Below are 23,828 nucleotides of genomic sequence, written 5' to 3' on the forward strand. Positions count from 1 at the left end.
TGTTCTTTGTCGGTGCGTCACAAATACAGAACTCCCAATTCAGCTGCCTTTTTTGGAATAGATTTTCCAGTTAAATGTCAAAGATTTCAATGTACACTCAAAATCTTCTGATGATCTTATCAACATTCTCTTTGCCGCTTGTCACATAAATTCCTGGAGCCCATCCCAGTTTATCTTGGGCCAAAGACATGGAAACCCTAGTTGGCCAGTCCCACACATAGACCAACACGTTCATTTACACCTACAAGGAATTTGGGAAAACCCATGCCAACACAGTAACACATGCAAACTTCGCAAAGAATTCTCAGGTGAGTAAGGACTCAAATCAGGGACCTTTCCCATTGTGAGGTGACTGGGTCACAATTCTCCCTTCATTAAATGATCTATATGATCTACAAACTATATAGAATTCTATTATCTATAAAATATTTATATCTAGTCACTATCCCCCGAGTTAGTGTTTCCCACATTTTTTGTGCCTGCTGTGCACGGTCAGGACTAGTGACTATAGACAGTACAATGAATTATATAGTTGCCTTTATAAATATTAAAGTCCCAGTTCACGGGGACTTTAATGTTACCATGAAATCAAACAGGGTGTTTTACACAGTGTTGAAGTGAGTATTGTAAATGATTTATCCATGCACACAATTTGCACTTGTAATCTTTAATCAAAAACATTGAGCGCCTCACCACATGATGTATGCAACAAAAATGAGTTAGGACTATACTTACTGTCCAATGGCCAGGCTTTTTTCGCCCTCCCCTCCACGCCCAACTTACAACAAACCAAGAAAAAAGGGAAAGGCAAAATAAAGCCCCACCCCACATTTTTTTTCTAATTTCAGAAGCCGTTTCACACTCGGATGTATGTCAAGACACGGAAAAGAAGTCAATCGCAACTACCGTTCATGGTGACTTTAAAGTGTTAAATCTAATACCTTGTACAAAATAAGAGTCCTAAATTAAACAGATCACAGAATATTTGCAAAAAAAGACCCACTTACTTACAGGGATGTTGTGTTGATGAGTTTGAGGCATTGCTGTTTAAAAATACACGCAGGACACTCAGTTAGTCTTTTTACAGAACTGCTTCTAAAAATGGACTCTCTTACTCCAAAAGTTGCGTTTCAGAGTAATGATAAGAGTATGTAAAGCAAATCCAGTTATGCGTAATGCTGAACGTACGCACACCCTTGATGTGAAAGGTTTATTGATTGGCTAATTTGATTGGACCATTTACTTTACATTACACTGACAGTGTGTCCCCATAATTCTTTGTCTGTCTTTAACTATAATAAATAAACGTTTACCATTATGTACTATTTTTATTTATACTAAAGTAAATTTTCCCAAACACAAACATCTGAGAGTTTATGCTTTAATAAAACATCAAGCTCTATTATACGTCTGAAGCTTTGAAAGAGCAACCTCCGAGCAATACAACTTTTCTGTAGGTTACCAAGGTCTAACGTTTTCATTAATGGCGAGCCTCAGACATATAAGTCGTCCTCAAGGTCAATACCGGAACCATATTATGCACAGTACTTCCTTGAATTCTCTTATTTCCTCTCAGTATGCCACTCACATGAAAGAGCTCTGCATGTCCTTCTATAATAGGGCTAGTTGTGCTATTGATTTTATACTCTGAAACCAAAGGCCTTAATAAATTTGCTCTCTAGCATGATCTTGACAGAGGCTGCTTCGCCAGCGGTTTAATGCCTTTCTGAATCAACTGCTCATAGCTCCTCATCCACTTACTTTATGAGAGAGTTAAAAACAGAACACAGGATTGACTCATCTCAGCATCGACAATCTGATTCAAAAAGCCAATGTTGATTCTGCGACCCGTCTGCCAAGTGAAGTTAAGGTGGTGGCCCAACAAAATGACTCACAATCCTTTATCACCCACACCAACCATTTGTAATGACCATTACTTACATATATACGATCACTTTATGATTGAGCCGTAGAGACCAAAGCACCTGTTTTTGAGTGGATGATGAGAGTAATTCACAGTCTCATGCAGTCTGAGCGGATGGAGCCCAAATCATTTCACTCCATGTCCCTGCAGCTGTTGCGTTTAGTCACCAGGGACTCATCAGCATTATCATCTTCAAAAAAACACACATTCATTGAGAACATCCACTGCCGTACTGAATGAAGATTTAGCTCAGTATAGTTGTTCAGTCTTTCTGTGAACTTGGACTTCATGGGATGCTGTTTATTAAGCCTTAAGGTAGAGCACTTTTTTTTAAAGCTGTACTGTAGCTGTAAGTACATTCTGCTGTTGCTGTCCCCAAGTAGACCTCGCAAGCATGTTTTAGTAATGAACAATGCATGAATAAAGCATGTTACACAGGTCTAGTAGTAATAGCTTACCTTGAAAAAATCTCTCAATTTGTTGGAAATTATGCTTTGCTGAAGGGGCCAACACTGCTCTTGATCATATGTTGTGTTTTCAATGTTGGTTTCAGAAAAAAGATGTTAAAGCTTTACCTTTTTACAAAAGTACACTATTGCACATACAGTGAATATAAGTATACCAGATTTATACATATATGCACCCAAATTGTCCATATTAGGACCAGGTAACTTAAAGGTGTATTAAGCTTGTTTTTATGTGGTATGGCAAATAGAAATATCAAAATGTACATCCAATGTCATACGAACACAGAAATGTCTTAATCTGATGAAATCTAATTGTATTGATTATTACAGCAATACTTCTTATTTTATAATAAACAATTTGGCATTGTTGAAAAGCAGCTTTACATTCAAACTTACTAAATGAACATATTAAAAATATATCAATACAGAAAGTGGTGACAAAACACTAACTTTTAGCTTATAAGCAGACCATCATATTCTTAGTGCTATCGGGTGTGCTTATCGAATTGTTATAAGATGTACTTTATATAAGCAAAACTTAGTTTTAAAAGAAAAAAATGTCGACCACATCCAATTTTAGGCATTTTATGAAATGGGTTCCTTCCGAACCTATATTTCATCCAAGGTTAATGCATCAATTATCATGATAGATGACAAAGTTATATATGTAAGAAGTTTCCATAATACCATAAAATGTAGAAAGTATGTGCATTAGCATCGGGGAGCCGCTTTTATGGGCCCCTTGCGATCTGTCTACGATCGGCCATCCCCAGAGGTGAAAATAAAATCTGTCCTAAAAATGTTTTTACAATGTAACAGAACAAAAACAGTTTACTTTTACAACAATAAAATGACAATGGGCATATATTTACAGTATATTATCAGTTCATTGAAAATTAAGAAATGGTCCTAATATAAAGGCATGGTTAGCATCATTTTTGTTTGACACATTGCTAGTCAAAATTTTACCAGTCACTTTTTCAAAGAGTCACACTTTAGTCTACATTTACAATAAATGCACATATGAACTCAAAACAATAGTTGTATTACAGTCAGCCGATTTTGGCAGGGCTTCAGCCCCGAATGTTTTGAGTCAAGCCCCGAATGTAATGACTGTCACTGAGCAAATATGAAACTGGACATTAGCCAAGGTAAACCTCCGAAATCATATGTTGCTTTATTTCATTGTGCTTTGGCTTTTTATATACTGCATACAGCCTGTAAAAATAGACCTTAAAAATTATCTAGCCTATAGAATAAATGTATTTGCTGTCGGTAGCCTATGGGCTACTCCGTTTCTACCTCTCTGTTGAATATGCAGCAGAAAGGGGATGAGTAAGCACAGTCAACCGCAAGAGTGCGAGTTAAGAGCTGAGACAGTCAGCGAGCAGGAAAGAAAAAAATGAAAGAAAAATGAAGCAAACAAGACTTTGGGGATTTTTCAGAAAGAAGTCAGTGGGTTTTATCCTTAAAGTCTTAAGACCATCACCTGGCTGGCTTTCAGCATGACGTTACTTACATTAGGTCTGATGCTCGTGCTGATCGGGATCCCAGTTGGTTTTTATAAGCGAGTTTGGCACTGACAGCCGACCACGCCTCAGACGTCGCATACGTCAGATGCATGTATACGTCATTGCTAAGCCCCGGATGTCCTTCAATGCTGGAAACGCCTCTGATTACACTTACTTAATTTATTTCTTAAAATACAATTGTTCATTTTCAATTTTTTATAATAATGAACTAATATGAAATCGTAATAAATGTACAGTATTTGTATCATCCGCTTTCACATTGATTTCAACACAATGATTCAAAGGGACATCACAAGCATAAATCCCTCTAATAAATGTCACAACCAGATGCTGGGTCATTATTTATCAGGAATTTTTTTGTTTTTTGCCATTCACTTTGAGGTCATCTAATGCCATATACGGAATATTGGACCAAAACTCCACTGGTGTATAAGCGGAGAAAAACAAACCTTGTGAGATATAATTGTTTGTTAATAATTAATCTTTTCATTACTTTATCACTCAGCCATGTCTAGAAGAGACATATATTTGAAAACATTTTGTTTATATGTGCAAGTCTGTGTCTCCAAAGTTTTTCGTGAACAAAATGTTTCTCAAATTCATCAACTCGACTCACTATGATTATTCAGCATTGAAACCTGCAATAAACATCCAAGATGGTTACGTATTTAGCAGATGACCTTCGGTGGTTCAACGTTGATCAGAGCCGAATGAAAGGAACTATGAATCAAAAGTACACACAAAATCCTCAACCAGAAATGTCAATTTCTCCAATGCCACACAGGAAATGCATTATTCTCAATCCATAACCTGTCATCCTGTTGTGACCAGCTGAAAGCAGCGCGACAGGATGTTTGTGCTTTCATCGACAAAGAAATTACAGTTAACTGCTAGGAACGATGCCATTGTTTGTTTTGATGGGTAAATAAAAAAGAAAACAACATCAGGATGTTTCCTTCAAAATCATGACATGTTGTAGCTGCTCGGGGGAAACACATATTTATTTTTTTCGCGCTGCAAGTAAAGCTGTTTTCAATAATGATCATGGATATATTATACACAAACAGCACGTAGGGGGCCATGAAACCTCTTTCTGCCTTCTGCACATTTGCTCTCAGATCTTCTTTCAAACAGAGAAAGTGTGATATATTCAGCAAGAGGCGCTCCATCTCCCTGAGGCTGCAGTATAAATGTTTGAAATCAGACACACTCAAATGGAGCAATGATGTGATACATCCACACAGAGACTCAAAGGGCCAAATTACGCAAGTTTTTCAAATGCCATTCGACTCAAAAGAGCCCGAGCAAGAAACAACACTTGAGGTTTGTATGGATTTCCTCTCATTGTGGAATGGAGATTTTGATCAATGTTGGCCCTTTGAGAGTCGGTGAAGATTACGCAATTTGTCAACACAGCAAAATCTGTTTCCTTATTTAGAAATACAAGGATTGAATTGATGCCGCAAAACATCTGACAGAAAACATGTTTGATATCATCAAGCAGATAAATACATTTTAAGTCATCCATTTTAAAGGGACAGTTCACCCAAAATTGTAATTTCTGTCATCATTGTTCCACATCTGTATGAATTTCTTTGTTTGATGGAACACAGCAAAAGATATTAGGACGAATGCTTGTAACCAAACAGTTCTTGGCCACCATTGACTACCATAGTGGGAAAAATGACAATGGCAGTCGCCAGAACTATTTGCATTTCTACATTCTTCAAAATATCTTCTTTACAAAAAAGAAATGTTCCTACTATGGTAGTCAATAGTGGCCAAGAACTGTTTGGTTACAAGGATTCTTCCAGATATCTTTTCTGTGGTTATCAGAACAAAGCCATTTATACAGATTTTAAAGAACTTGTTGGGGGAGTAAATGATGACAGATTTCTTTAAAATAAAAAATCCCACCAGATTATGACAACAAGGTCTTCCGAAAGATCCAGACTGTAAATACTAAACAGTTCATTAAGAATGGAAATGGAGCCCATGCTGATGGACAGATGATTTGTTTCTCTCTTTAAGTCTGCAAGTCAGATATCTGTACTAAGATCAGTTTTTCTATATTTCATTAAATGCTCTCATCTGTGCTTTATCAAAATTGTCACTATGCTTTTTACGTGCCGAACACTAATAACTGTTTCTACACTCAAGACACGATATAAGAGAAGAGGATACACCGTCAAGGTCAGCCACAGAGGCCCTTTTTGTTCGCCAGGACTTTTTAAGAAGCAGAGATGCAGAAAGGCTTTTCATTTACCAACGTGGTAGTTTTCGTTTATTTGGTGGTCAAGGTGACACCCAAAATATTCAAGTGTGATATTGCAAAATACTGCAACCACGAAAACATCACATTCAGAAAACCCCAAAAAGTGCTGGATGCAAAAATGTTTTGCATTTGAAGAATAAAGAATGTGCACAAAGCTTAAAGGTCCAATGTGTCATTTTGTGGAAGATCTATTGACAGAAATGCAATATAAATACATAAATATGTGTTCAGAGGTTTATAAAGATCTTACATAATGAAGCGTTATGTTTATTTTATAATATAATGAGCTATTTCTATCAACATACACCGCGGGTGCCCTTACTTGGAATTCACCATGTTGTTTCTACAGTAGCCCTAAGCGGACAAACTGCTCTACAGAGCGCGTTTCATAAATATGTTATCTCCTTCAGCAAAGAAGCAAAAATGTGACAACATCTTAAGTGCTGTGTCAGACGCCATAGTTCTTTGAATGTGAGGGGTGGAGTGAGCCGTTGGTTGCAATTCGCAAGCTCACCACTAGATGCTGCTACCATTTCCACACAGAACCTTTAAATCAGACATGTTTAAGATTCTGCACTTTTTCTCGGTCGGTAATCAAATGGAAGCACATTTGTGAGATTGACAGTGTGAACTTGTTTTACAAAGGTCAGATTTCCTTGTCTCCATTGAAGCACACAAGACACACTGAAACGTTCTTGAATCGCGCTGGGAAATGTGGATCATTGGCTTTTACACACACTTGTGGAATCAATTCAAGCTGAAATGATTAATTGAAAGAAAAGGAGGAATACATCACTTGATGTGTCCTTAAATCGTAATGATTAAATGATTATTTTTATAAAGAATAAACCATTTTCCTAGTGTTGCACTATATGCACTGAACTTGAACCCCCACTGTTTCAATCAAACCCAAAAGTTGTTATGCAGTCTTTGCAAACATTGTGAAGGACAGAGAAAGGGCGATATTTTAACTCTCCAGATTGCCATCTCAATGTGTGGCGCTGGTACCATAAGCACAGCTAATCAACATTTATGAAGCATTACGGATAATGCAGGCTCTGCATAAGAGGAACATTTCTTTCCAGCGCGGTGGAAGCATAAATCGCGACAGTCCCTAAATTTCCATAAAAAACTGTTTTAATATTCATAACAATGCAACCCTGAGGACAAAATGTTTCTGTATACCGATGATCACCAGAATGATATATTGGGGATGTTTTTCTTCATAAGAGCTGTGACAGAAAATCTCCACTGAACACTGTAGGTTTTTCTCAGATCAATTCGATCAGCACTTTTAAAGAAAGAGGAAAAGCAGGTGGGATTCAGGTGTGGTGATTCGCTGAAACGTCTCCATTAATCTTTTCACCCTATTGGCACCTCAACGTGTTGCGTTCATGACTGTTTAATTTGCATGTTTAATTCCCATCATCCCCCGGTGCGTGAGCATCTGTCATCAAACAGGAAATTCACCATCAACATCACATCAGTTCTGGATCGCTGGATTATCTTCTTAGTGCTGAATTTGTCAGAACAGCTGCAATGATATTGAACGGCGCAGTTATTGTTCCTTTATGAACAGTCTGAGTCTGGTTTTGTCCCCCCCCCCAAAAAAAATCTCCAATTAGTTCTGAAAACATCTGACAGGAACGCATATGTGAATGTAAATGTGAACGGGTTCTTCTTTGCCCAATGAGACTCCCTCCTTCTTCATTCATCATTGTGAAAGAGGACACAATCCACCAGAGGGGAAAAAGTTTAATCAACAAATACACTTGGATGAAAGTTTTTTTGAGTCTTCGGCTAATTAAGTATGTCATGAAAATACATAATTTGGAACCCATTCAGAGGAACACAAGATGCTTTAGTGAAATGTAAGCAAAAAATAGCTGAAAAACTGCAACGTAACTACTCAATTACAGGCTGTGATGTCACTGTTAATTACTTATGTTGTACAAAAAACAGACAGCCAGCTCAGCATTTCACAAAACGCCCAAAAAACACCCTCCAGGACAGCCTGATCTCAAGGGACTGCATGAGGGTGAACATTGTGACTATTACAAAACACAATACTGAAGCCCCTCCCTTAACCCCACCCCTAAACGTAACATCCCAAATAAGACGTAAAACGGTTACGAATTCCCGTAAGAATTGCGTTGGCCAGGAAACATGTGGTGGTACTTGATGACCAACTACTCAGACCACGTTGCACGACTGCCTACAAGGAGATTTTTAAAAACATCAGTAACATCTGGTTCTGGTTTAGCTTATTTGGTAACAAACTACTTTATCCAATACTGACTCACAATGTAACAAATATTATATAGTTTTTTTTATTTACCGGCTATGATTGAGGCGCTTGATGCAATAATATCCATTATCTTTCTCATGCAGTCACATAAGAACCAGTCCGTGTCTATTTAATGATTTATATCGTTTTGGATATTAACTTTTCAACAGATTCCTTAAGCTCAGCATAAAAACAAACATTTGAATAAATTGAACTGTATTTTTATGAATGGAAATAAATCTGTTGAAATAAACAATAAACGAATTGTTTATCATCTTTTTCTGCTGAAATACTGATTTGATTTTGCTGTTCCTTCACTTTTTTCAGATAGTTTTTAGATGTAAACACTGGTCCAGCAGCACGTCCGGTTTCATTTGTGTGTGTGTATATTTTCTTAAATATGTAATTAAATCTTCAGGATATTATTTTAACATTTTGATCCGTTTATAAATGTTTTGTGCATTTTCCGAAGTGGTCTATAGACTGTTTAATCTGACGTACACGTCTGGCCCGAAGTTAACCTCCGGTCTGTGTTTGGTTACAATATAACAATTTATTTGATATTGAATTAATATTAATATTTATTTGATTCTAATTAAGATTGATTATTGATTATTTTTGCAGAGTTCTACCGGAAGTTAAGTTTGGGCCACATAATGTTTGTTTATGTTGTTGTGTAAAAAACATCTATAAATGTAATGCCATACCCCTAACTGAGATCCCATTGCTTACGTGCCATATAACGTGTAAAAACGAGTGTAAAAATAAAATAAAGTGTGTTGCTTTAAATAGTTATTTGAGCTAACTGTCTTTTAAAGTGGTATATACTTCAGTTTTAAGCCTGCATAGTTTATACTGTATAATTTGTAAAGCTACATTTTCAAAGAAGAAAATCTACATGTCTAAAGACTTTGCTTTAGTTGTTGTATCATCAACATCCTTTGAAAACAACTTTGCATAAAAGCATCCACTTTCATGAACACATACAACTGTAAATAGAAACGTACAAAAGGCATTTAACAGCATATGGATCCGTTCTTTCCTGTAGATTTCGTTTAGAGGTCATGACTCTTTAAGCATGGGACTTGGATTGGAGGTGACAGAAGGCAGAGGGCACCTGATCCGGAGGGTCCTCTGATGATTGCAGTGATGACTGTCCTGCACACAGATTGAATCTCTCTGATCTCTGTGCCGGTGCTCAGGCTCAGCTGACTGCTGCCACAAAACAAGTTTGTGAGAGGAGACAGGAATGAAGTATTGATCACAGCGTGCGCTTGTCTTTGTCCTCTGCTGGCCGAGGGGCTAGAGCTTCTGTTTGTACGAGCCACTCATTTCATTGTGAGGGCAACATTACTGAATGGTCATGACTGACTCAGCTTTGATTGGTGCGTTACTGAGATAAAAAAATGAAGAAGAATTTTATTTTATGTGTTGAGCTTCTACATCAAAGCGCAACCATAGACCTTGAGTTCTTAGAAAAGATTCTGCCTTGTGTCTCTAAATAAAACACCATCATGTCATGATCACAGGGTTGAGACACGGACAGAGGACCCAGGTGCAGACAGCGGGTAAGGGGTTAACAGAAGACTTTAATAATAATACAAAACAAACACCCACGAGTGGGTAACATAACACAACAGGGATGACAAGAACATGACAAGACAGGACTAAGACTAACTACACTTAAACAAGACTAGGCTTTCCTGTAGCTCAGAGGTAAGAGCATTGCTTTAACAACGCAAGGTTGTGGGTTTGATCCCAGGGAATTGCAGATACCTATGTAAAATGTATAGGATAATGCTATGTAAGTGGCTTTGGATAAAAGCGTCTGCCAAATGCGTAAATGTAAATGTAAGACTAAAAATAAACTCATTACAAGAACTACGACTAGACTAGACTAGACTAGACACATGAACTCACCACACAACCACAATGAACCAGCACAAGACAGAAGACGCAAGGGCATAAAATAAGGGACCAAATCAAGAGAGGAACAGGTGTAGGGCATTAATCAATAACGAGAGGACGGGAACAAGATGAGAGAGCATATGGCAAGCCAAATAAACAATAGCCGCCTCTCTCCACATTAAACATGAGGTTCTGTCATGATCCTGCCAGTAGACCAAGAGAAATGCCACCAAAATTCCTCTGTTGCTGTTATGATTTTAGTGAGCATTAGATATTGTAAAGTCCCTGTAACACTACACCAAATTTTCATTGAGAGCAAATACATTTTTATAAATTTTCATATTTTTGTCTCCATTTTGGCTTTCCTTCAATGCTGAGACGGCGTTTTTTAATGAAAACTGAAACGCTCTCCAAAGTAGATACACTTGAAAATGCTGTTTTCGTATTGTAACGTGGACGATGAAAATGGAGGCTTTTAAACGTTATAACGTCATGTGACGCAGTTGGATCGGCCATTTAAATCTGGATTTAGATTACATTTTATGAGTTAAAATGTTTAATTACTCGGCAACGGAGCGCAAGGATAGTTTCACTTTGGCAACTTTATAGTTTGGTTCCTTGAACAACATACATCTCTACCTCATTGAAAGCCTTCGAGTCGTGTGAACACTTCTGTTTTAGATTTTAAATGATGCACTTTTGGGTGGGTCCAGCTAGGTGTTTACAGATATCTCTCTCCAGGTATAAAGACCTCCTGGACACATGCAGTGACACAGGTTATACAGGCCTGAACAATTTTTTCATCCTAGTCCTCCCGTCTCTCTCTCCACAGTAATTACATGTCAATCTCCGCTATATGTTAAATAAAGAAAGCAAATGCCCGATATAAAAACAGCTCTTCCACCACCTGAGCTCAGGATGAACTGGGAAGAAAAAGCACAACCTTCTGCAGAAATACAGCCATCATGGACCTGTCCCCCACTTTTACAGTTTTGTCCAGAATTTAGCACCTCAGCATGTCCGTTTTCTATAAACCTATCACCACAAATCATTTACATGGAAGGCTGTTGGCAACTGTAACATTATTTACATTTCCTACAAAACCTACAGACTTTTTCAACTCAAAACATACAGAAGCTGTATGCAGTCTTGTAAAGATATGAACCTTTGTATTTCCCATGCCATGGATTGTTGCATAAATTAATAAAGTTTGAAATGAACTTCACAAAAGAGAAACAGTCTGTTTGACAAATAACAAAATAACCTAACAATTAAACATTTTATGTCTCGTGTCTCTGCACTTTACATGTTCCTTTCAATAAATTGTGTAAACGCTTCTATCACTGGTGCTCCTCCCTCTCTGAACAATCAGCCAATCAGTGCTGTCGAAAACAAACACGTCAAAAAATTTAAGATGTAACTACAGGTACATCATGTAAAAACATTTCAAACAACAACGATAATAAATGCAAATGAAAAAAATGCAAACAATAATAAATGCAAAATAACAGTGCATTAGTAATTCGTAAATAATGCCAAACAATCTAATATAACAGATGGGAGATTAACATTTTAAGGACTAATATTATAATGGATTCAATAAACTGATCTGAAAATCCTTTTAGTCAGAGACACACAATCCACAATTTCACTTTCCGTCCAAGAATCTTTGAAAGAAAAAGCAGGAGATTAAAAATAGCAGATGAGCACTATGTATTTAAAGGAAAGGATATGTCATTATGGATGCAAATGTTACTGCAGATCCCATAATGCTCATAGAGGTAACAGTAAATTCAGGCTTAATGTGATCATTAGCTCAGCTTTGTAGTTCTTACAGTTACTGGGGCAAAATAACTTTTTCATCATGCTTTGAATCATTTACCATTAGTTAGCCTGACATAATGTATATTGCAATAGCAGTGCCTTTCATCCAGTGCTCAGTATATGAGTAATCTATAGTGCATGAAAACCAGATTAGATCAACCTTATTAGTATTCCTAAAATTCAACTGGTAAAACGAAGTGTGTTAGCAGCACCAGAGTCACAGGTTTGTTTCCCAAAGAAACATAGATTTATGAGTATATTATGAAAAATTAAGTGTACAATATGAAAAAGAGTAATGAATGAATGAATAAATCGACCGTGTTATAGTCGCAATGAATTAAGCACTTTAAAAGTAACAGAAAAATATGAACCAAAGTAAATGCAGATAGCATATACAGTATATCTTATTTTGTTTTCTAGTCCCTGAACATCTCAATAAACTTCTCAAGGTTACATGAATTCAAGAATGAGTCATGGTTGTCAAAGCGCATGTAACACAAGTAATCTCATACTAATCTTGTGTACCTATATAGAGTCTTTAGTTTGATCACATTTCTACGATCATTTCCGAAAACAGGCGAGCCCTGGAGGCGTCCGGGGGGGGGGGGCGGTACTACAGCGTGAGCGTACAATACATAATCGCATCGTCATACGTCCAACTAGTTTTTAGTCCAAGTTGACCACGAATGCCAGCACGTTTAACATTGTAAAGAAGTCAGAATGCATGAAACACTGTTGCACGACCCCTTTAAGATTCTGCTAAAACAACGTTTGTCCTATTTTAAACCTAACCCATAATTCCAACACTAATAATAATTTCCCTCTTAAATCAGAGGGAGACAATAGATCAATAGGGAGACAATAGATCAATAGGAATGCTAAACAAGACCCTAACCCAGACCTAACCCTAGCATTGAGTCTAATCTAATCCTGCAATCTGATTGGTTGATAGATATGTTGTTGAACCAGGAACAGTGTCCCTCTTGATGAAATCATGCACACCTATATATTGCATACTCTGGAGGGTGAGACTTTACATGGACCGTAGCTGAGCACGATGGAGAGGAACCCAATTCACAAAGGAAATAGATTACCGGCACCGCAAACTCAATTCACAGTTACAAAGTTTATATAGAAAGACAGAGCACCATGAGAGAGAGACCATCAGGGACAGATATTGGAAGATGAATAGAAAGACAGAACAGAGGATTTGTTGCAGACTGCATCCAGACCCGCTCCGATTTAAATTCCCCACATCATTACATCTGTGTCTGCTAGAAAAAAAATCCTGAACAGAGTTTTTTTCTTTTTATTAAACGGGACAAATGATGTAAAATAGGATTGTTTTAGCTTGATGTACCTTGTTAATAAAACCTTTACTGTGCAAATTTACTGATCCAGAAAACATCATGGTTATGACGTCACATGATGTCAGAATCTTGGTCTGGATAAATTATTATGCTGGCACATAAAATAATACAAGAAGTCATTTACAACACATATACTGTAAGTCCTCCTGAAGGTAAAGTACAGTATTTTTACATAGTCAGTTTATTTATGCATATTTTCTTTTTTAAATAGACAAGATTTATAGAGTAGTATAGTATGTTGTAGCTGTCGTATAAAAATTTGACTTATGTTCTGTAATATTTAGACTTCAGAGATTCAGAGTTAAAGTGATAGTTTACATAAAATCTTGCAAAAACATCTTTATGACTTTCTTCCTTCCGCAGAACACAAAAGAAGATATTTTGAAGAATGTTGTTAACCGAACAATGGTGACCCATTCACTTATTGTATGGACACAAAACCAATGGAAGTCAATGGTCAAAATATCTTCATTTGTGTTCTGCAGAGGAAAGAAAGTCCATTATCATAGAATTTTCCACTTTGAGGTAGAATTGTGAGGTAAAAAGCAAATGAATACATGCATATTCTGGCATTGTGAAACAATGAACATCTCCTGAACTTCCTTTTAAACCTCCCCTCTCCTCATAAGTAAGGATATACACTTTAATTGCGGCGAAACTATTAACAAATTGATTTTTAAAAACTCCGAACTAAACCTGTTGGTGAAATCTGCCACGTCTAGACCCCATTGGAACAAATAAAAGCAGGATCATTAGCGGCTGCCTTTCCAGTCAGTAAAGCGGATCAGTGTGCTGAATGCTATCGGGCCCGTGAGTGCTCCAGCTGCAGACTCACGACACAGCTGAGATTAGTGAATGTGTTCCGCGCTTCTGAGAGACCATCATTCAGAGAACATTCGCCACAGAGCCACCGTAATGATAATGAAAACTAAAATGACACTTTTCTTCTGGCTCACACAATTCATCACAGACTCCAGCAGTCAGCCATTACTAAACTCTACACCATTCTTAATTATGAAGAAGTGTGGAAAGCTCACCTATCGATGTACCATATACAAATCCCTGAGCTTAGGTGATGTCACGAACAAAGCAGAAGATTGTTCCATAGCTCGTGTTATTCAACAGATTTTCACACATCCCACATTTACAGATATGCACCTTCCCCAGACATAACTTAGATATGGTGTATGAAACGGAGCAGGAAGGTTTTAATCGATAAGAAAAGATACGGAAACAAAAATGTGTGTGCATGTAAAAAAACCTTCCCTGAAAAACCATTTACTAAAATAAGCCATCAAAATGTATCATAGCAAATATTTGACTAATTATTCATCATAAGGAGGAATAAATCACACATAACCGACCAAATTCGGTCAGCCATAATAACCGTTCAGTCTTCAGAAACTTGGCTACTTCGGTGACAATGATGTACATGTTGAACTTCAACAATTGAACTTTTAACAGCTGTGCAACAAGCACGCGGCTAAAGTTTTTACAGCAGATACTGCATGTGATTGATAAGACTCATTTCAAAAAGAACGTGCGCCTGACAGCCCGACACGCCATTTTCTGAAGGACAGAATTAAGGAAAAATGCTCTCTATACAACGTACATTTCTTCACACAAGGCTGGTAATTTGTCACAGAATTTGCTGTCATGCTGTGATGAATGACCAATTAATATTTTATGAACTTAAATGACGGTTAAAAAATAACCTGTGGTGATGGTGTACTTCAGCTATCGGGAGAAAACATTAAGGAAAGTGTGACTGGACAACAGATAAATGAAACACCTTCACTCATATGTCTTCACTTGTTGAGTGCTGAGGAGGTTCGTGATTTTGGCTTCATCAATCATGTCAAAAGCAATGTAAAAGACCAATAACTGACCGTTTTGATGTTATTGCCATCAGATAGTATTAAACTGCATTATTTATATACTTCATTCACACATTTTTCTTCTGTGATTACTTGTCAGACAAATGAAAAATAAATAAATAAACCTCCCTCTTCTCTCAAAAGGTAGTGGTCCAGCTTTTGTTGAAACTAGTAACTTTGTATTAGCACCTATTGTACTATTACTCGCCTCTTTTATGACATATGGCTTATCGCTTTGGATAAAAGTGTCTGCTAAATGACTAAATGTAATTATGTAGGCATTTTATCAGCCGTCTTGCTCTTATGTTTGCCGGTGGAAATCTGCACTGTTATTAAAATGACAAAACCTACTGTATAGCACCAATTTACAAAAATAATACATTTCCCTTGTTATTTTACAACAGTGACTCTCTCCGAGATTTCATTTTTAAATAAAAGTAACATGAAGAGCTCTACAAACACTTTTTACGAAAGCTAAAACCAAAACAGAACTGTGCATCATTCACTGTGGACTTACCCCTGTGGTGACTTAAAATAATTACCACATAACACAGGTAGTGAGGACACAAGTATGTACTTGCTTTAGGAAAATCAATCCAAACCACCCTTCTATAAAAAAATAGCCGGACACACTAGCCTGACTTTTATAAATATACGTTATCTCCTTCGGCAAAGAAGCAAAAATGTGACGAAATAGTCCTCCACTCTCTGCCACCATAGTGCTTTGAAAGGGAGGGGCGTGAGTGAGCCATTGGCTGCAATTCACAACCTCACCACTAGATGCTGCTAAATTCCACTGGACCTTTAAGTTTTCTTTATTCATGCTGATATTATATTTGACAGATATTATATTTCAATTGACAGAAATGTTAAACTATAATTACCTTGTCAACTATTATAACTTTGTCAAAGAATTTTGCTATGCAACAAAAGAAGTGATGGTTGATAATAACATTAGCTTAAAAGGTAATAGCATTATCTTGAATAAACCAGAAATGTTGACCAAACCGTATTAAAAACCACAACCGTCGGTTTAATATGATACATCTGAATAAAAATTAATAACCACGGAAGAAGCAAAACAATGACCCCAAGCAAGAAGCCAAATTTACACGGGAATGGCTTCAAAACAACAATTGAATGTCCTGGTGCTGCCAAGTCAGAGTCAAGCTCTCAATCCAAATGAGAATTTATGAGAGGACTTGAAAAAGTCCATCTCCTTACAATCTCCAAGCAAGCTGTCCGAGCTAAAGCACTTCTGTACAGATTCAATTCAATTTTATTTATATTGCGCTTTTCACAATGTGCAATGTTCCAAAGCAGCTTTAGAGGAGAAAATAAGAAAAACACAAGAAAGGTAAACCACAGCACAGTGCATGGTGTTTATAGAACAAGCAAGATTATTCTGGTAAATAATGTCTAATGTCAGCAGTCTCCCGGGGGTTTATTTAGCATATTTTGCATTGAGTGAATGCTTGGCTGAAAAGATGTGTCTTTAATCTAGATTTAAATTGGGCGAGTGTTTCTGATCCTCGAATAGTATCAGGAAGGCTATTCCAGAGCTTAGGTGCTACGTATGAGAAAGATCGACCCCCTTTGGTGGATTTAGTTATTCTAGGTGTTATCAAAAGTTTGAGATCTTAGAGAGCGTGATGGGTTGTAGTGTGATAGAAGCTCTGTTATGGGCTAAACCGTTTAAGGCTTCATAATAAAGGATAAATGAAAGAGTTCACAAAGACTGTATGCTGTAACTGCAGTTAAAGGTGCATTCACTAAATACTGACTTCAAATGGGGTAAACGCCTACAAGTGCATGCAAATGTTTTATCTTGACCAATTTGTCGCTTTTAGACATGAAAGAGCTGTCTGTTATGTATTTTTTTATTTAGATGATATTTTTGCCATGATGGATGCTTCTGCATGCACGCACACACGTTTGCTTAAACCTTCCTTCTACCTTACATATCAGTCTCAGCAGCCTCTTTATGACCAAAGCGACTTAGCATGCTGTGCCTTCTGCATAATTACGTCAACAGTCCCTAGGGTGTATGTGAGAGGCATTACTGAAATGACAGTCTTTGCATTAGTTTCACATTCCTTCGACACTATCGAATTCATCCATTACACAACAGTTGTCAAGCTTGTGGCTCTTTATAAATACAGCCTAAATATAGTCCTATACATGCTCGACGAGTACTCATGACCAAACGCAGGAATCAAAGGCTTCAGTGCCTCTCAAATTAAGATGAGTCATTTCAGGTTCTTTCTTAAGAACTCCTCAGCGGAAACTGACTTTAAAAACCTTTCCATCGTGCCTTGTGAACAGGACACACAGAAAGATGGAGGGTTCTTTTTTCCCTCTCTCTTTTCTGAAGTTTATCATTCGTCGGATGGAGCTCCGTCATCCCTCAACGCCAGCGCTGACATTCCGAGAGATAAAAGAGATTTAATGGAAGATTCAACACCTTTCTCTCCCTCTTTTCATTTTTCTTTTAATCCGAATGACTATGCTGAAGTGTAAATCCTTTGATATTCCCACAGCCGCTCGAATGTGAAGGTTCAAGGATGGAGGAGTGAGAAACGGGAAGGGAGATTTAAACCCCAAAACGCAAATACTAGATCCCCAGAAAGCCGTAAACACAGCAGAAGAATAAAGAAAGTGTATTGTGTGACTGTGTTTATTTGTGTGTGTTGTTATGGATTATGATAAATGTTTTGGAAATTGTATTCAGGACTTTCAAAAATGTTTAGCAGTGCAACTGAAAGCAGACTCAAATCAGACATCAAAAGAGCACAATTGAAACGTTATTGAAACGTTATTTCACACTACGCCTCCAATGTGAAGACCATTTTAAAAGGTATGTAGCAGCATTATTCTGCCCTTTTGTTTCATGTGCCTCTATAGAATTAAAACAGCAATCCCTAAATCACAAGAGGAGTGAAAATACAGTGATAACTTGATCACGTCACTTTGTAGTCGTCTAGGGAAAAGGTTAATCCTAATGAATTCACTCCCTAGACAAATGATTAAACAGGTAAAAACAGCAGTCATGGTTTACACATCAAACTGAGCCAATTAACAACAAACTGCAATATCACCCCAGGAACTGAAAAGATAAGAGAATCCCAGAGCCAGCTTCCCAAAAACAATATTACGCTACGATGGTCTCTGTCAGCGATGCTGTTAATTCAAGGTGAAGGTTAATGACGGCAGAAGTTTGGGGAACATGTCATCACTGAAGTGTGATGTTTCACTCCAGCAGAATGCACACGCAGTGACATAACTATTACAAATGTGATATCCTCACCGATGTTATGACTGGATGAAACACTTGTGACTGCATTGTGGTTTAATTTATTCACCATTGGCAGTGACACATAAAAACGCACATTGATTTATTAGTTATTAAAGCTGTTATCTGTAACCTATTTTTTGTTAAAGATTAACACAAATCTGTAACTGAGCAAATACATAACAGTAAATGTAAAGTTTGTAACTAACCATAGAATGCCTTTTTTGGTCCAAATAACCTATTTATATACTTGATTCTGATTGGTCAATCGCGACATTCCAAGGTATGATATTCCCAGATAAAACCGCTTACAATTTATAACACACAGTAACCCGGATGCTGCAAATCATTATGACATCCAAAAATTAAAGGGCCTATAAATATGTCCTTTGATTTCATATGTAACGTTATATTTACAAATGATTCAACTGAATTACCCGTACCTGGAATTTGCAAGCTGTACCTTATAACGGAAAGTTAAGGTCTTTTTTGCAGAAGGTCTGTGTTTGTTTAAAATGAGCTAATAAAATGTGAATCTTTGGGTTGGCCGGGATCACAAGCAGTTCCGTTTTTGCAAGGTTTAGCTGCAGGTGATGATCCTTCATCCAAAGCGAGATGTCACTCAGGCATGCCACGATGCGAGCAGCGACTGTCGGATCGTCCGGTTGAAATGACAAGTAGAGTTGTGTGTCGTTGGCATAGCAGTGATAGGAGAAGCCATGCTTCTGAATGACCGAGCCGAGGGATGTCATGTAAATGGAGAAGAGTAGCGGTCCAAGCACTGAGCCCTGTGGCACCCCCGTGTTGAGCTGTTGGGACGCGGAGACCTCATCTCTCCAGGATACTCTGAATGACCTACCCAAGAGGTAGGACTCAAACCATTGCAACGCCATTCCAGAGACACCCATAGCACTGAGAGAAGCCAGGAGGATGTGATGATTGACAGTGTCAAAGGCAGCAGACAGATCCAGTAGGATGAGCACAGATGACATGGATGATGCTTTTGCCAGTCTCAGGGCTTCGATGACTGAGAGCAGTGCAGTCTCTGTGGAATGACCGGTCTTGAACCCAGACTGATTGCTGTCCAGGAGGTTGTTTTGCATGAGAAAGGAGGAGAGCTGATTGAACACAACTCGCTCCAGGGCTTTGGCGATGAAGGAAAGAAGGGAGACAGGCCTGTAGTTTTCTAGCAGTGTAGGGTCCAGGGTGGGTTTCTTTAGAAGCGGTGTGATGCGGGCCTCTTTGAAGTTGTGGGAAATGTCCCAGTGGTGAGCGAAGAGTTGATGATGTGGGTCAGAGCAGGCACAACCGTTGGAGAGATGGCCTGGAGGAGATGGGAGATGGGATGAGCGGCAGGACTGTTGACAAGACAGGACCGGGCCCGGACATTTATTAAGTTCGTGTTTTGTGGCTTTTACTTCTGTGTTATTGTTTATTTGATTTTGATTAAAGTTTGTTAAATGTTCGCCGGTTCCCGCCTCCTTCCTTCCCTTTTTTGAACCTTGTTACACTTATAAACACCTTTAGTGTGATAGCTAAAGACTAGAGAAAATCTAGTTTTTATTGTAGTTTATATGTTTATGTGGTGTTTATAATATTCTAACTGAGTCCACAGACAACAGAAGATGAAGATCCAATAAAGGTATATTTGAAGAGTTTGAGATATTGAAAAAATTAGATATTGAAAAAAACTTTTTTTTTATTATGTTATCATGTCTTTATTGTTTTATTGTGTTAGATTTTTACGCATCAAACTAATAACGCAAACATAAAGCAAACATTGAGCAAGATATTCATACACTTTAAGCCACACAAAACAATGAATATGCGACAACATGGAGTATATAAAGTGTCCAGGTGATGAGGCAAGTGTTTTGATGACAGACAAGTGGCAGATGCAAATGTATCATATTAAACCATTGCTGAGTATTTTCCTCTGGTAAACTGCCATTTTATAAAGACAATATAAAAATTGCAATTTGAAACGGCTCCGGCTAATGATGTCATACGATCACATCAACTCATTTGACCCCTGTGGATAAACAGTTTGAGGCATTAATACATATATAAATATGGCGCATGGATTTGGGTTAAAATGATCGCTGCACTGCTGTGTTAGCTCTGTTTCACTCGTCAGTTTTAACAGCGTCTGGAACTGACGAGTGAGATTGAGTGTGGCGGGGCTAAATTGCATATTCATGTGTCTGCGTATACTTAATGAAGCTGAAGTGTAGAGTTACATTCAAGCTATTTTTTGGCAGGTACATTTTTTTTTCACAGGAAAAAACATTTAAATATGTCATTTTGATGACACCGATTAGTTTTAAGGGAAAAATTGACCACAGGGGGACTTTAAATATTTGTTCGAAAACATTCCTTCAATTCAAAATGTTTAAAGATCATAAAAACATTGCAGTTAAGTGACCCTAATCTTTCAAATGGTACTACCACAACAATTTACCTCAAGAGATGACGCACCTTTGAACCATGACACTCATGTTATTCGTTGCAGTGTTTCCCCTTTTCCTCCATCAAGTATCGAGCAGCTGAAGTCACTGTACTGACACAGTGATTGATGAGAGCAAAGATCAACTCTTACAGCCCAGCGCTTCATTAGACAAAAGAGTGAATCCATCATGGCAGACATAGACCTCGTGGAAGACATGATGACTAAGAACCATGTCAAAACCTGATGTGAAGTTTGTCTTCATCATAGTGCGGTTCAAAAGGTGGAAGAATGATTCCCGTTCATGTAGAATAAAACATTAATTGATAAGTCAAGGAAGCTGACAGACTCCATGAGCATCAGATATATTACACCAGCTGTCATCACATGCGTGACCTTGTCTTGCGTCACGATGCAGAAAGGAAATAATAAGTGTTCTCCGGACTAGAAATCTTGCTTAAGAGTTGAAAACAATCAACCCTTTGCATGCAGTTTGATTGACGGCGCAACCTGACCAATTGTAACGGCAATATTATTTACCCACGTGACTGTCTGCCATTTTGTCTGAAAAACAAACCAGCCCTGACAAGCTGCCGAAGTAGAGCTTTGGCGGTTAATATGAAAACATAGCTTTTTATTTATTGCAATAGAGAATTATATACCCAGATTTAATGGGTGTTCACACTATAACAATAAACGAAAGCTTAGTTATAACTTTTAAAAAAATGTTTAATTTATAAAAAGTTGGTTTACGTTTGCCGGTTCCCGCCTCCTTCCTTCCTTTTATTGAACAGAAAAAACTGCAGTCTGGCTTCAAAACAAACCACTCCTCTGAGACTGCACAGGTATCGGTCACAGAAGCGATGCGACTAGCCAATTGCGGAATTTAAATCCTCTGTCCTGACTCTGCTACACTTATCTGCGGCGTTCAACACTGTCAATCACCAGATACTGCTAGCAGCCCTGTCATCACTAGGAATCTCAGGCACTCCTCTCCGCTGGTTCAAATCCTAGCTCTATCGCAGATCCTTCAGGGTGTTATGACGGGGCTCGCTGTCCACTGCTCACCACATGATCACCAGGGTCCCTCAGGGATCGGTGCTTGGACCACTCCTTTTCTCCATCTACACGACATCCTTGGGACCCGTCATACGGGCACACACCTTCTCCTATCACTGTTATATGGACGACACCCATATTTACATCTCATTTCAGCCAGATGATATCACTGTGGCAGCTCGCATTACAGCCTGCCTAGAAGACATCTCAGCTTGGATGAAAGAGCATCAACTCTGATCCTGCCAAGACAGAACTACTCGTATTTCCAGCACACCCCACGGTGCAACACGATCACACCATTGGCAATACCACAATCACAGCCAGGTACCTTGGAGTCATATTTGTTGAACACCTGTCCTTCAATTATCACATTGCAAAGACAACGCGGTCATGCCGATACGCCTTATTTAACATTTGAAAGGCTAGACCCTTTCTAACTGAGCTTTCGGGTCAGGCCCTTGTAACTCCTTGTCCAGGCCCTTGTAATCTCAAGGTTGGATTACTGCAATGCTCTCCTTGCTGGTCTTCCTGGAAAATCTTTCAAACCACTCAAACACCAAAATGAGGTAGCACGCCTCGTATTCCAAGATCCCAAAAGGGCTAATGTGACACCTCTTTTTCATCTCTCTCCACTGGCTACCGCTGGAAGCCTGTGTACTGTCAACGTGTATTGTTCTGGCTTTTGCTGAAACTAGTAACTTGGTTATTGTATGTTTGCTCCTGTATGACACTTTATTGCTCCCTGAACTCTCTGGTAGTTGCTTTGGATAAAAGTGTCTGCTAAATTATTTAAATGTAAAAATGTAATGTATATGGTCTATTTTATTAGCAAGAACTCAATAGACTGCAGAACTATCATCACAGGTAATGAAATTACTTTAAATTTTTCGGCCAAATATGTATTTAATGTACAGTTTTAAAAAGATTATTAAGATTTTTTAAATAAAGCTTATAAGTAAGCTACTTAGGACTCATATAATGTAATTTTGGACTTTATAGCTGACATAAAACAATGTGTGACCCTGGATCACAAATAAAGTTTTGATTAGCACTGGAGCATTTTTATTAAAAGCCAAAAATACATTTTATGGGGGAAAAAATATAGAATTTATTTTATGCCAAAAATCATTAGGAAATTAAGTACGTAAAGATCCTGTTCCATGAAGATATTTTGTAAATTTCCTACCCTAAATATATAAAAACTTTGTATGGCCTGCTATGGTGCCTCCGATTAACAACTTCAAAGGGAATGTTCTCAATATTTAGATTTTTTGCACCCTCAGATTCCAGCTTTCAATTATTCAGCGTTCAGATGATGTAAAAAATCTAAATTTACAAGAATTGACCCATGTCCAGAGTCGCATATTTGTAAGCAAGGTCTAGTCACACCATGTCATGGTCAGTTTAAATACATTACCTTATAATACATTGATATGTTCAGGCAGACTTTTATGTCATTTTGATTTTAATTTGTTGCTTAGACTGTACTGGCCTTTACTGTTTAATGTTTTATTGACTTTGCAAGGTATTTTGCAGATTTGCTCAGGTTCAGGATCCATGTCTCTGT

General features: G+C 37.9%; 1 protein-coding gene across 1 annotated transcript in view; it reads right to left on the bottom strand.

Moving 5' to 3' along the window:
- grin3bb (glutamate receptor, ionotropic, N-methyl-D-aspartate 3Bb) overlaps positions 1-23,828 on the bottom strand; it is a gene marked incomplete at both ends in the record, with an annotated part of 51,172 nt that overhangs the window by 17,233 nt on the left and 10,111 nt on the right. The window lies entirely within an intron of this gene.

Source organism: Barbatula barbatula (genome assembly GCF_947034865.1).
Source record: "Barbatula barbatula genome assembly, chromosome: 20".
NCBI lineage: Eukaryota > Metazoa > Chordata > Actinopteri > Cypriniformes > Nemacheilidae > Barbatula > Barbatula barbatula.